Consider the following 14206-nt stretch of genomic DNA (forward strand, 5'->3'; position numbering starts at 1 on the left):
TCCCCCTCCTCGGCGGATTTATTTCTGTGGAGTTATTCAGTATCTCCATCCACATCTATACATCTCCCCTTTTTTTATCTCCCTCTACTTACCACGAAGCTATTGGCGAATAAATTAAGAACGCAATGGAAATATTCCTTCTATAAATAATTGATGGACGTCTCCGCTGCGCGCAGATCCCACACAGGTTTCTGTGCATGTGGGCACGGAACGCGCAGAGCCTGGGGAACAAGAGAGGAAATTTGGGCTCCCCATCACAGGAACTCGGGAAGGAGAAAGGAGAATATTCCTGCCTGCCCCATCCTTCCCCAAGCAATAAAATCGAGGTTTTCCTGCCCAGCTTTGGCATACCCACAAAGGGCCCACATACAGGAGATGGGAATGGGGCTGTGCGGGATGGATGCTTTTCTCCCAGAGGTTTGCAGGGGAAAGACAGTTCCTGGGGCCCGGACACGGGCACATTCCGGTGGAACAGCTGAGGATAATTAAACTTTGCAGTGAGGAGATAACGTGAGAGATGCGGTTTTTCCTCCGAGCCTTTCACATCACAGCTGGAGGCATTAGATAAGGTGGAAATTGGCCTATTTTCCAGACAAAAGTAGCTTTGCTGAGAGAACACAGGGAAATTTAAGATTTTTCCTCCCTCCTTTGAAACAAGAAAACTGACTTTTCCCCACAGTTCTGCACAGCGCCACCAGCACCCCAGAATCACAGGGGTGCAACGTCTCCTGAAGCCAAGAGGAAGGAGAAGGGATGGGAGCTGCCTGCTGGGTTTGTGCAAGCTTATTGCGTGTTCAGCCCCAACCAAAGACCTAAACATCAGCTGCCCCACAGCACAAACCTCCCAGCAGCACGGGAAAACACACAGGTCCTTTGCCAGCCTGCAAGCCTGGATTTGATCCCCTATCCTTTTCCTAGGATGCCGTCTTTGCTCGCTGCAGGGCCACAGGACAAGGATGCGCTCGCTCAGGCCCCACGGAGCAGGAGAATGGTTTGGGTGGGAGCTACCATTACCCTAGAACAACCCCAGCACAACCCCAGCTCCGTCCCCTGCTAACGCCAGCCCCAAGCACCCTCCCCATGGCATCTCACACCTTCCTGACCACGAGAAAGGGGACACGGCCGTGGTGCAGCAGCTAGCGCCCAGCGCAGTCCCAGCCAGAGCAGACGTGATGGTGCGGGGAGCCGCGGGCGGCCGGTCGCTGGGGATTAGCTTTAAATGCCACATCTGCTCACTTCAGAGTGTGCCGGGCTCGAAACGCAGCTCACCAGGCAGGGGATGCTTGGCAAAGACAAGCGGGCAGATGTGACTGACATCAGGCTGTCCCCATGCCCTCTCCAGCGCCTCCCCGAGCCGCTCCGGCCTTTCGGTAACGCTTTCTGACACTTGTATTAAAAACTGCTGGCTCCAGGGGGGGATTTGTCAACTCTGGTTCTGGAAATAGCCCGCCTGGCAGGGGCAGGGGCAGGGGCACTGCTTGCTCAGGGAGCTCATCGCCTCGGGGAGCTCGGGAGGGCCGGGCACGAATGAAGCTGAGCACAGGCACAGATCATGAGAGCATCCAGAGGACTGGAAGCTGTACTTGAGAGTTAGACATTAGGGGGATGGTGGAAACCCTGCTAGCTTGTTACTATCATAATTAATTGCAGTTCCATAAGTGCATACCTATTAAATACATATAGACACACACATATGTATTCTCTTCCTAGAGATGCACATGTGCAATGCCCTCCTCCCTGGAGACCTCGATGAAGTAAGGTCTCAGCTCCATCCCCTGACACTTTCTCAGCCAAAAACTCAGATGTGGGGTTCAAAAAGGTCCCGCTCACGTTGGGCTGAGCTGCACCTCCAGCCACGCTTCCCCCCCAGGTGCCGCTGTCTTCTCCCTGCGGGCGGGGATGGCTGTTTACTTGGAGGGATGCTTTTGCAAGAGAGGAAAAAAAGAGTCAAATGACCTCAATCCAGGATATTGCTTCCTTCCTCCTGACATTTATGAACTATGTATTTCACATCTCTGGTGCCGTGTTCCATAAAATAACATCTGTCATAGCCGGCAGCCTTTGGAAAGTGCTCTCACTGGGGTTTGCTTGGCAGATTTAGAGCTGGTGGAAGGGGGCATGGAGGGGGCTCGGCGGCACGTCCCTACAAAGATCTGCCCGCCAGGGCGGCTGTGGAGAGCTGAAGCGCTTTGGGTGGGAACCAACATCTCCATTTCAAGCTTGGGAGTGCTAGGGGGGAACAACAGTGGGCAGGGGGCCATGGCGAAGGGCACTGGGGCGCAGAGCCATGGATAGCCACAGCCACTGCTCCCCCCATCACATCCAGGCACAACACAAGGGAATCAAGTGCCAACCTCCCAGGTGAATGCAACTCTTCTCCATATCTTCCCCACCCCGTCGCCTTTTCCTCTCTCCACTCCTTCGGATGCTCTCCCCTCCTCGCCCCTCTCCACGACTGTCTCGCTCCCCTGCTCCCGGCACAGCAGGCTCCGGAGCCATCTCTTGACACCTCGAGTCACCATGACAACCTCCTCCACGACGACTGTGATACCGGCAGCATCACTTCCCTGCCGCTGGAGGCTCCTGCTCTCCTCTGCCATCCATTTCCTTCCTCCTTCACCCGGCCACAGGCTACGGCCAAGGTCTCCAAGGGGCCTCCTTCTGCCCCATGGCCATGCCTTTGGATTATCTCGTGGTCACGTATGGACACTCAGCACTAGTCCCTAAAGAAGCCACTCCTGTTGCAGCAGAGTGTCTGTGTGCTCGTGATTGAAGAAGCTGGGTAATTCCCACCAAAAGCGACGCAGAGACGAGTCCTGACCTGCAGACAGACAGAGCATCACCTCTGCACCTCCACCAGCCAAGCACAAATAAGAGACCAGCACCAGGAGAAAGAAAAAAAATATATTATATACATATAAATTCTGCCCCAAACTTGCACTTATTAGTAAGGAGAAATAACCTCTTCCTGCAGGGAACAGACCGACTCCATCTGCCTGCTGGCGGCCGCTCGGAGGCCCTCGTGCAGCAGGAAGGAGCCGCGTGTTTCCGAGGAACACCCAGGAGACCTCTCAGCTCCATTAACAGCCCCGGCGATAGCTCCTGAGGGCTCCAAGAAGGAAAACAAGCCATCGGAGCCAAGTGTGTTAATAAGCGGGGGGACGACCGAAGGAGGAGAGCCGGATGCTCGCCGTCTCCCTGCTGACTCCTCTGGAGAGAGCCCGAGCGGCTCAGTCGCTGGTGGGAAAGGTGGAAGAGCTCAGGATGTGATTTCGGCAGGAAAAGGCCATGGAACTAAATAAATACCTGCAGAGCCTACAGTTCTAGAGCTTAATTACAGAAAGCAGCAGGAGGAATGGCTGCCACCGAGTGCTTTTGGCCTCCCAGCTCCGAGGGGCTTGGGGGTTGTTTAAATTCAAGCAAGATCGGTGCTTCCAGATTAATTTCACTTGGATGCTCAACACTCAGAAATCAGGGTCCAGCTTCCAAATGCCAGACTTCAAAAGCAAACGGACCTGGGCTTTGGATCTAGAGGCAGGTTTGCGTTTCAAGCGTCCCTCCAGGGTTTGCAATTTAGGTTTTTTGGACCCGAACGCCAAATTTATGCAGTGCTCCATTCGAAAGCCACCATCTCAATCGGTTTTTACATTAAATTATCCTGACAGACCGAGGCGAGTTCCTGCAACACGTGTGTCGGGACGAGGGGAGCGAGCGCGGCGATCCAAGCACTCTGTGATAAATACAGACAGATGGCGCAGGGTGCGCGTGTGCCAATGCACGGGGCACGTTTCCGAGCAGGGCCACAAGCGATAACACCCGTCTCGTGCATTATCTCTTGCTTCCGTGGCTGGCCTCTTCCTCAGCCTATTGGCTTGGCCTTGAGCCATTATTATTCTCTCTGCGCGTATTTAAGTTAAAATAGGTAATACGCAAGCAGGTGCCCTCATGGGCACCACCATAAAATAAAGCATGCCCGAGAGCTTCAGGTGCGGGGGGCTCTGATGCATGGCATCGGGCTCAGCAGCACGTTGACATGTCTGATTTCTGTGGGTTTTCTCTCTATTTCGCCCCAGCAAACCTATTTGCAGAAGTCACTGTGCACAATGCGGAGCAGGTCACCGGTACAAGCTCGTGGCACTGAACGCACTTTTATAGATGGAGCTGTTGTGTTGCAGATCCCCCTGAAAATGCATAAAAGCTTGAAAAAAAAATAGAAGGAGAAATAGCAGAGGTGCTTGGGAATGAATCGCCTCCATGCAGCACGGAGGGGCATCGCTGAGAGCTCCCTGCTGACACCAGGGCTGGAAACACCCCAAGAAGGACGCAGGGCACCAGCCTCTGAGCAGCCCAACAAGGTCAGGAGCTGGGAAGTTAAAAACTCCTCGGGCCGGCAGCTGAATTAGCAGCAGACAGAGGGAACACGGTGGGGAGAGCTCGGCTCCTGGCTCTGGTGCATCCCCATGCCACGCGCGTTGCACTAGAGCAAAGCACTTCATCTCACCCCGGCTGTAAAACTGGGGATGGGAACTCCTTTGAGGCTTAATTAATGGATGCTTGCAAAGTACTCAGAACTCCTACGGGGAAGGGAAGGCCGTGTTATCGTGGCAAGGAATCTTTTCCCCAGTTTTATTCGCATTAGCTGCTGCTCGTGTTAAATTCATACGGCGCTTTGTAGGCTGCTAAAGCACTTTCCCCGCTGCACATCATTCACCGCTGCTCTCGCTCGCAGCCCAAATCAAGCTGCTGAAAGGCTGCTGATGTCTCCAAAAAAATAAAAAAATAAATAAAAAATCCTTGAAAGAAGCATTCTGTGCCAGGATAATTGTGCTTATATAACACATTATCTGTCTTTCTTTTCTCCTGGATTTTATTACTAAGAGATATTTGCATGAAAACAGGATCTTTGTTGCTTAGGAAATTCATCTGCTACCACTCATGGCCCCATTCTGCTGCGGTCGAGTGACAGCTATTGTGCTCTGCTCCCAGCCCGGGCTATTTATACATTCCCAGCACAGCACTGGCCCGCCTGTGCTGCCACCTCCACGGGAAAAAATATCCTTGCTTTTAAAGAGGTAAAAAATTAAATAAAAGCTGCTGCTTGGTCTTTATTGGCTCAAGGGGTTGTAAGAAGGGAGCAAACGATGGCTGGGTGTTTGGCTGCATTTGAGAGCGAAATAAGCCGTCTCGGCACAGGGGTGTTTTGGGTGGAAAAGGAGCTGTTTTGGGAAGGGAAGCAAGCATGCTAAGGGGTGCTGAAGGACCGTTTAATCTGGCGGAGAAAGGCATGGCAAGAACAAGTAGCTCAATAAATTCAAACAGGAAACAAAGCACACGTTTTTATAGATGGCAATTAACCAATGCAAAAAACGGCCCCAAAAGCATGGGGACCAGAGTCCCGGCTGAGGGATGCTCTCAGGATTGCACCAGGGACAGCCGGGATGCTCAGGCCCCCAGAGACCTCAGGATGCCTTTAGCAAGTTTTAAAGCTATTATTTATTTATTTTTTTCCCTTTTTCCCCCCTTCATTAAGTGGGACTGCTTCCTGCAAGAAACATCTGTGTTTGCTTTAACATGGAAATACAGGGGAAAATAAAACATTCAACTTTTAGCAACTTCAGAACGCTTCAAGCCTGGAATGCTAAAGCAAATGTTTTTATGGGTGATAAAGCCTCGATTTCTCACGCTTCATTCCCTTCCACCAGCCGGGCCTCCCAGCCAAGCAAACCCTACCACGGCAGAGGAGGCAAAACGAGAGGAAAAGCAAGGAAATTGGTGTCTGAGACAGAGCAGGAGAATGGGGAAAAAATGGGAAGAAGAGGGTGTGAGGACAGTGGCGAGGAGTGGATGTGGGCAGCGACATTTCGAGGCGGGGGGACCCCAGCTCCAGCGATGCTCGCACCTGGGCTGCTCCCTGCCTACAGATGTATAAATCATACCGACCTGGTGGAGGGCATCCTTCCAGCTTGAAGCGTTTCAGCAGAGATAAAAGCGTGCTGCAAACCCCAGGACATCAGCAATGCCACCTTTGATTAAAAATTTACCATGGTGAGCCCTGCCCAGCTCCCGCGCAGGCAGGGGCTCAGTACCCTCCTGCTGCCAGGGCTCTGCCCTTGCCCGGTTTGTCTGGGGGAGGCATTTTTTTTCCTCCGCCAGGGCCTGGTTCCTCTTCTTTTCACTGGCCTGGCAAGAGGGGAAGCCTCATTGAGAAAACTAATTTGGGTCTGCTCTGATACAAAGGCAGAGGAGTCAGAGGATCGGAGCCTTCCGCTCAGGTCTGACCTCGGCTGTTCTCCAGACGTGAAAAGAAAGCAATTAATTCCTTTAATGGGCCAGGCGTACAAAAGAAAGGGTGGGAGGGGAGCAGGCTGAGTACAGATCAGCAGGTTTGGGACCTTTAATTGCTTTTTATTCATTGATGCTTTGAGGATGCCGCGCCATGCTCCGCAGCCCTGATTAGATGAAGCCTATTACTGGGTTACCAAAACGATGAAAAATCAAGGCAAAAGTTATTCATGGAGTTCAGGTTTCTACACATCTCCCTGCTCCACAGCCCTGCCAGCCTCTTCTTTATAAGCCCTTCCCAAACCTGACCCCATGGCTAGCCCCTGGGCTTTGCCAGGAGCTGGCAAGGCGGAGGAAGGATGCGACCCGCGCCGTGCGCGTCTCCTGCCTGCTGGTTCCTTCCTAAGCGCCTCTGGGCTTCTCTCACAAACCCACTCATCTCTTCTGGGAAAAGCCTCCTTTCAATTCCCCTCTCGTTAGCTGCTCCTTAATGTTTCATATTCCTGCCTGGGATCCGGGGCTTAGCATCGCCTCTGAAAAGCTTCTCTCGCTGCCCTCCCTCAGACCCCAGGATGAGGAGAGAAGCATCATTAGAGTAAACCTGGGATAAAAAATACAGAAACCTGGTATCGCTGGGAGATTTGGGGCTTTTCCTGCTAAGGAAGCCCTTGAAAAGCCAGGCCTTGGAGAAATCATCCCCTCTCAGACACCCAGCCTTGTTTGTGCCTCTCCTGTTCCATACCCCAGCAAGTGAAGCACAAATCCAGCCTGATTTGTTTAATGCAAGCAAGGGTAAGGGTAAGGCCACAGGAAGAAATGTATTTTTTCTTCAGTAACCGTGTTCCAAGGAAGGATTTTGTTCCTTTTAAAGCGTTCATCATACTGAGCATCCTCCATGCCCCTGGGGCAGGCAAGACCCCAACCCCCTCTTGTCCCTTGTAGGACACCCGGTGGGGCTGATTTAGCCAGATTTTGGCCCAAATCATGGTTAATTTCCTGCTGTGGATGCTCTGCCTCTCTTTTACAGCTCTCCTTATCCTCAGCCATCAGTTCCCTGGTAGTTCGAGGGGAAGCAGAGCCTCCCCTCCATCCCCTCTCAGTCCCTGGGGATAACAGCTCGTGGTCCTCAGCCTGGATTTGAGGGGGCAGCAGCACCCCCCCAGGACATTCCTGCTTTACAGAAGCCTGCCCTGAATTCGGGACTATCCAGCCCTTACCCCGCACGCTGCCTCAGCTTACTCCACGAAACCAGGCTGTTCCCTCTCCCTTCACAGAATTAGCCCCGCTCCCCGGAGGTGCAATGCCACAAAAAAGCTAATTACGGCTAATTTTCCGAGACGGGGGGGCTGGGAACAGCTCCAGAGCTGGCTGCAGGATGCCAGGGCACAGGTTGTGTCTGTGTTAGGGGCAGAGAGAACGTTATTCACTCTGCAGCGGATGAGGCCAGGATCTATTAAAGCTGGGTATACAGGACTCACGGTCACCTCTCCGGCTGCACCTGGGCTCCTTCATATGGGAAAGTTTGCTCCAAAATGATCCCGTGCAAAGACTTTTATTTCGGAACTGAAAAAGAGAGCTAAAACATTGCCATTTCTCCCTCTTCTTCCAAAGGCTTTTATGACAACACTTTGACTTTTAAAACAAAATTATATCCCTCCAGGCTTCTAATTGTGCGAGTGAATCTCATAGAAACACACGACTTATTTCCAAATGCTATTAAACGTAAAAGCCAATATTGCAGCTAGCAGACTCGAGGATTTATACCGTGGTTTGTCAGCAGCCAACTGTCCACTCGCGTTTATTAGCATGGCCGATACCCACAGATACTTCCACCGAAGGGTTTTCCCATTATCAGGAAAGGCAATTAGGGATCTGTGCCCGCCATGGGGTGCCCCCACTCCACGCTCCCACCTGGAGGCACCAGTTCCCTGCCCACCGTGCAAAAACCAGCACGGCTCAGCCCCTGCCACGCACACAGCATCAGGCCACGTGCTTGGAAGCACACGACACGATGTACGGGAATTTATCAGGTCTTTGCACAGCTCAGCTTCCCTGGCTTCCCCTCCAAACACCCACCGACGTGCTCCATTGTGCAGCCAGCCTTTTATTCTCAGCCTTGTTTTGCAGGCGCTGCACAAAGGGCAGTCGGTGGCTGCGGCTGAGCATCCCCGTCCCCATCCCCGGCTGGCAGCAGGGAGCTCTCACCCCGCTATCCGAGCTGGCAGCTGCAATAATTCGAGTCTCCAGGCCTCTTTTAATTGCTCACAAGTGGCTGCAAGTGGGCGTCGTGGGCACGCCGAGCTCGTCTGCTGTTTGCCCTCCAAGCTGCAGCTGCCAAAAGAGGGTCAGAAGGAGCAGGATTGGAGACAGTGGGGTTTGAAATCCATCCACCTCCTCTCCAAACCCGCCAACTCTCAGGCGTTGGGAATCTGCAGAAAATTAGTGCCCATTAGTGACATCCACTGACTCCTCTTTTAAGCCAGACAGGAAGGGCAGCACCCAGGGAAGGGCAGCACCTACGGGCTGAGTTTCCCTGGCTCTCCGGGCCACGGATTTCATCTCAGCTTAATGGGGTGTCCTTGGCAAAGGTGACCTTTCCACGGACCTTGCCTTGATGTGGAGGACACCTCCCACCTGCTGGGGGGGTTGAGCCAATCCATCACCCTCCCTGCAATAAAAACCTCAAACGGACCTCACTTCTCAGGTGAGCCAGTTGCTAGATGTTTTATTTCCTGTCCCAATGCCCTTTGTCGGGCAACCTCGGGGTCTCAACACTTCATTTTTCTGATGGAAAGGGGGAAGGTGAAGCAAGCAGTGAAGAAGCCGTGGTGTCTGCCTCACCCGTGGCACTGCCCGAGGTCAGCAGAGACCCAGGAGCATCAGCAGAGCATCGGCAGCACGAGCGCACCGCGCTTCCCCTCGCCTCGCCTTCAGCAAGTTTGAAAAAGCCAAGTCATCTTGCTGAACGAGTTTATTTCCCACAAACGTGGACAAAAAAAAATAAAAAGCGCAGCAAAAACATCTGCATACTCATCCAAAGATGTAAACTAAGAAAAATAAAAAAGGAAAACCTCTGTGCTTTTACTTCTTCTTGGGGTCAGGATGGGTCTGAGCTTGCTCACTCTCCCTTGCTGCTGATCCTCTCTGCAGCACAAAATATGCAAGTTAAAGGCAAAAATGCATGGGAAATGAAAAATAAAGGAGAAAATGCATGGGAGCCTGGGACAAGCCTCCAGCCCTGGTGTGCAACAGCATCTCCTGCCCCAGCCCGAGCGTGGGAGCAGATGGCTGGGAAGGGGAGCAGGTGGAGCTCGCTGCTCCGTCGCTTCCCCTTAGAGAGAGACAGTGGGAAAAGAAAAACCAGAGTGCAATTGCACAGGGGAGCAGAAGGATGGGTGTTAAGGCATGGAGATAAAGGCTGGTGGAGGAGGATGCCAAGGCACCACTCCCTGGGTGCTCGGGCAGGCCCAGAGCAGGCTGGCAGCACCGAGACCCTCTCCTCACGTGGAGAAAAAACCCTTCCTGCCGTGCTGGATTTCAATCCCCACCTTACAGCCACCAGCGAGTGGCTCCAGGCAGCCTCGGTGGAAGCAAATCAAGCTCCATGCCTGGGCTGGAGGAGTAAGAGAAGTTCAGGATCCGGCCCGTGGGGCAGGGGCTGCAGCAGAGGATGCTCCGCACCCCGCGCCTTGCTCGGGGTCCTGGTTTTGTCACCTCCCCGCGGGGACATCCAGCACCCAGGAGGACAGCAGACAGAGGGGTCAGGGCCCGCCCCACTCTCCCCCCAAGATGACACACGCGTGCCTCCTTACTACGCACTTTCCTCAAATAAACTCATTATTTCCAATGCAAACATAATAAAGACGGCATAATGACTTCCTGGAACATTCACATTTTAATAAAAATTATAGAGGGGAAGCGATATGATGTGGCACCTGTAATTGAAACCCAGCTATTTCTTCCATCTTTATCATCCCCAAAATGTAATATTTTGACATTTAGAGAGTACTGCAGCATTGTGATTTCTTTCTTTTTTTTTTTTTTTTTTTTTTTTTTTTTCTGAAACATATTTTATCTTTCCCTGTGTATTAGGCAAGCTCTTCTCCGTTTTCTAATTTCATTAACTGGCACCGAGAATAAACCCCTTTATTTCCCCCTGAATCCACCCACTCACCATTTTCCCATTCAGCAGAGCTCTGCATGTAAGACGTTTTTCAAGCGTGATTGCTCCGAGAGGAACGCCCCGGGAGAGGAGCACGCGGAGCCGCGGGAGCACCCCAGGGCCACGGCATCAGGATCCCAAGGGGCTCGCAAGGAAAAGCATCTTCTCCTAAAGAAACAAGTTTAAAAAGCCCTGGCTGGAGGGAAGAGAAAAAAAAATCACAAGCCAACGCTGGGGAGTGATGGGACAAGGAGAGCAGAGCAGCAGGAGGCCGTATGTGTTCGTGTCAGCCCTGGTGGAAAACCTCTTTTAAGAGCCTGATGTGTAAGGAGCTCTGTGATATGTGGCAAGGGCTGAGAGCATCGTCTCATCTCACTTGTTTGTGTTTCGGGGAAAAGTTGCAGTTCTCGGCGATGACAGGTTTTATTTTTAAACTTAGGAAGGGCGGGGATGGCAAGGCTGCTTCTCGGGCAGGAGCCCTGGGAAGGCTCAGCCGTACGGATCGCTGCCTCCAACTTTAATTGGGGGGGGGAAGAGCCGAACCTGCCGCGTGCGCTTTGATCCAGGGGATCTTCAGCTCCGGAGCTGAATGGGTACTAATAAAACCCAGTGTAAAACAAAATCCATTGTTGGTGCTCACAGCTTGCGAGGCAAGTCATCTGTGTAAGCCTTTGAGAAGAGCCGTCCCCGCGGAGCTGGCAGCGTCCCCTTCCCACGTCAGCCAAACCTCGCGGGAGGGTCTTTGTTCTTACGGGACGTGGCCATGGCAGATTGCATTTTCCAGGGGCAGGAACCCACAAACGCCCGCCGGGACGCCGCAGCATCCCCAGAGCACTGCACAGACACGTCTGCAAAGAAAGGGGCAGCTCCTGAACCCTCCCCTGCGGCTCCTCCGCTCAGCGCCGGGAGCTGGGGACCGCCGGCAGCAGCAACCAAAGGCAGAATTCGGCAGGGCTGAGCAGTGGCAACCTGCCTGCTGCAGTCCCTCGATCTGCATTATGCCCGTGTTCGTGGCTCTGCAGCCTGAAGAAGACATCAGGGAATCAGAAAGAGTTCTCGGAGGAAGAACGAGGATGATTAATGCCGCGGAAGGGACAGGGGTATGATTTGGCAAAGTAATAAAAGAAATACAGATGGAATAAAATCCTCCCTTGAAGCCTCATTCATCCAGATCTAAAAAAGGTGGATCCTTGCCACCTAAATCAGGGCTTCCTTGGCCACAAGAGCGGATAGATAAATAGATAGATAAGGCGCCTGCTCTGCCTCCCTCCCTTCCCTGGGTCACGCTGAGGTTTATCATACAGGCGCTGTGCCAGCTCCCCGCACGTTTCCCGTTATCCATCACCCCAAAAGCAGCACTAAAGAACAGCCAGGGATCTATGACAAGCAGGGTTTTGGAGGATTGCTGACTTGAGACGTCATGAGCATCGTGCTCTGACTGAGGGTCTGGGGGTGGGGGTAATGGGGTGGCCCAAGGGGCAAACCCAGGGGGGCAGCTTCATGCTGGGCTGTGTAAGGAGCCCCAGCAGCCTGGGATGCAAACAGATCTCTATTCTAGAGGAAACGCTGATATTCCAGCTTATTATCTGGCTTCACACTGAAACGAGGGAGATCCATAAAGTTCTCCAGGAAATGGATGCTCTTGAATGCAGGGTGGTGGAAAACTGAGATGGGAAATGTTGGCGTTTGCACCTCTGTCCCCATTCAAAACAAACTCAGATTTTCTACGGCAGATTTGAAATCCTCGCTCCGCTTCCAGGCTTTCCTGAGAAGCCAAAAAAACCACGTCCCTTCTGCTGATGTAACAGCATTAAATATGAACAGTCAACCTGACACCAAATCTATATTCCTCTATCAGACAGGAGTTGAAAGAGAATGAATTGAAGCCAGAAAGTTGAAAAAAAAATACATTTTTAGTTTTCTATTACTTCTGTCCCCAGGCTTTTAAGCCATTGAACCTCACTGGACAGGATGGATCATGCCTTGTCTCTGTCGTGGGCTGGAGGAGGACGGCAGTGGGGTCGGGTGTGGGATGGCACCAGCAAGGAACCCCATAACCCACCCACGCTGGCAGCAGCACCCTGGGAACCCCATCGATTTCTCCAATCCATCTTCTGATGCTGCACACATCTGTGTCGGCATGGGGATCGAAATCAATAAGACAAGACTCTTCGATTAAAGCAAACACACAAAAAAAAATGCATTTTGGAGGCAGGGGGTGTTTTTTTTTGCTCTTTGGGAAAAGCTATTCTTCACCGATCCCAAACAAACTATGAAGAGGCACTTTGAACTATGGTAGCTGAGGAAGTGTAATTTGTCAAGGAGGAGGAAAGAGACATGGAATGAAATAAAGTAAAGTAAAACAAAAATCAGGTTGACAGAGGAGAGGGAGAGATGGTCTTCCTGCTAACCCCGCAGGAAAGGGGGGGTTTGCTGCCAGATCCCTCCTGCCACGGCAAGAGCATCCTACCAGGCATCCTACCAGGCATCCTACCAGGCACAGCATCCTCCCACACTGACGTTTCCCAACTTATCACCACTTCACTCCTAGCGACAAACCCATTTCCCCCACTTTGCAGAGCCCAGACGGGAGCACGGATAAGCAGGGACAGGGACAGGGGCTGTGCCATCCCTGTGACTGTGCCGGTGATTGGGTGATTTATCGCCACCATTCGTGTGGCCACGGAAGACAAATGGAGTTAATAAAGCCACCTGTCCCTGCCAGCAACATTTATTATAACGCTGGTGCAATCCTTCCCCTTTCCATCCCTGCCCTGGCATCAACCTGGGCCAAGGAAAGGCTCCCGGGAGGTGGCTGGAGCATCTCACCCCGAGCATCCTCCCGGCCCCTTGCACCCCTTCAGCACGGGGGTCCCATGAGAGGTGGGCACAGGCTGCCCCCAGAGATGCAGAAACCCTTGGAGCACCAGCAGAGAGGGGCATTAGCCTCTCTCGTTTTCTTTTCAGGGAGCTTTTTCTTGCTTCTTGAGGCTTCAACTAAAATTTCAGGGAAATCCGACGGCAATTTGGAGTCCCTTTCCCAGGCTGGGCCCGCTGGGGGATCCGAGTCCATTGCTGCAGCTCTCCCCAAGACGGGGACAGGACAAAAGCAGCCACAGACCTCAATGGCCTCCGATAGGGATCTTAATAATTCTACTCCCACTAATCCTCCCGAATTAGTAAATACAGCTTCATCCTATTTGGAGATATCGCACTACCCAGGGGTTTCTAATAAGCTGATAGAAAGAGCCAAAGGAGCTCAGCTTCTAACCAGCAGCATCAGGTAGTGGCTAACAAGCCCTTCCTGGTCCAAAGGGAGCCTCTGATCAATCCACATTAGGCAATTCCCTGCGTTTCTTTCCATTTACCTCCTCAATAATCCCCTGCAGCAGTTAATCAGCACTTCGCATTCAGAGTCACTTCAGTTCCATCGGATTTTCCTGATGTTGTTGGCACGCTAATATTTAACAGCGCTTGGACTCGGCCTTCTTGGGGCCAACGGATCTGGGATTTTGCTTTTGTTTCAGGGCAAATCTGAGGAGTCAACAGGGGCAGACCCTGGGAAAAGCGGCACATGGCCTCGAGCAGCAGCCCTAAAAAACCTCCCCGGGCTTCCCCTGCCTCACACAAGCACCCCAAAAAAGTCTGGGCTGGCCCCAAACGCAGAGCAGCAGCTCAGGGATTGCACTCAGGCAGAATACCCCCATTGCTCCTGAGTGCAAGGTGAAATAGTCTCAGAACAGCGAGATTTTGGTGGATTTT

At 52.4% G+C, this 14206-nt stretch overlaps 1 long non-coding RNA gene across 1 annotated transcript; it reads right to left on the bottom strand.

The window, feature by feature from the left end:
• Positions 1–4296: 4296 nt before the first annotated feature.
• LOC118177428 lies at positions 4297–8519 on the bottom strand. The gene is made up of 2 exons (XR_004755795.1): positions 8359–8519; positions 4297–4761 (listed from the first exon to the last, which is right to left on the bottom strand). It is a non-coding gene; the product is annotated as an uncharacterized LOC118177428 (long non-coding RNA).
• Between the last annotated feature and the right edge of the window lie 5687 nt (positions 8520–14206).

The sequence above is a fragment of the Oxyura jamaicensis genome, chromosome 22 (assembly GCF_011077185.1).
Source record: "Oxyura jamaicensis isolate SHBP4307 breed ruddy duck chromosome 22, BPBGC_Ojam_1.0, whole genome shotgun sequence".
Taxonomy (NCBI): domain Eukaryota; kingdom Metazoa; phylum Chordata; class Aves; order Anseriformes; family Anatidae; genus Oxyura; species Oxyura jamaicensis.